We start from the raw sequence: 1147 nt of genomic DNA on the forward strand, positions 1-1147 counted from the left end.
ATTTTCAGATAAAAAAATCCTTTTTAATCGAAAAAACGAATTTTCAATAAAGTTGTTAAATTCTCAACCAATAACATGAATTTTCAAAAAAGAAAATTAATGATCTACAAAAAAAGAGAAATTTCAAACAAAATACATGAATTTTCAACAAAACTATTTAATTTTAAACTGAAAAAAATGAATTATCTACAAAAAGTTGATTATTTTCAGCGAAAAATATGAGTTTTCAATCAAAGAGTTAAACTTTCACCCGAATAGTTAAATTTTTAACAATAATTATAAAACCTTTTTGAAAACAACAGTATTTTTTTTAACAAAGTAATTTAGCTCTTAATGAAATAATCGACTTTTAAGCCAAAGAAGATGTACAGTTCATATTTCAACCAAACAATTGCATTTTTGACCAAAAATCAAACATGTTCAACCAAAAAGATTAACTTTCTACCAAACAAGGTCAATTTCCAACAAAATATATGAACTTTCAACAAAATTATTTAATTTTAAAGTCAAAAAGAGTATCATCTACAAAAAAGCTGAATTTTTAACCTAATTTAAAGGCGAATAGTTGAATTTGCAACTATAATTATGAATCTTTAATAAGAAAAAATTAATTTTTTTACTAAGTAGTAAAATAGTAAGTAACAAGTAAGTAATTAGTAAGTAAGTAATAAGTAAGTAAAATTTTGATTTCAATTTTTAACAACATAGTTGCATTAGCAAAAAAAAACGACTTTGCAACCAAAAAATATTCACACTTGATAATTCAACCAAAAAATGTAATTTATAATCAAAAAGTATAAATTTTCCATCAAGCAATTTCATTTCTACAAAGAAAGACGAATTGTTAACAAAATACATGATTTTTTAACCAAAAATGGTATAGACTAAATGTCAGTTTCAAAAATATATTTTCAACGAAAGAGATGAACCTTCAAATAAAAGAAATTAAAATTTTAACAAAGTAGTTGAACTCTTGATAGAAAAGAGGACTTTTTTTTACAAAAATAGTTACATTTTTAACAAAATAATTAATTTTTCAATCAAATAATTGAGTTTTTATCCAAATGAGATGAATTCCAATATCACCAATTTTTTTTAATTTCTTTCAAATGCGGATCAAGATTTAAAGGAGACTATTATAATATAA

The sequence above is a fragment of the Belonocnema kinseyi genome, chromosome 3 (genome assembly GCF_010883055.1).
Source record: "Belonocnema kinseyi isolate 2016_QV_RU_SX_M_011 chromosome 3, B_treatae_v1, whole genome shotgun sequence".
NCBI classification, from domain to species: Eukaryota; Metazoa; Arthropoda; class Insecta; order Hymenoptera; family Cynipidae; genus Belonocnema; species Belonocnema kinseyi.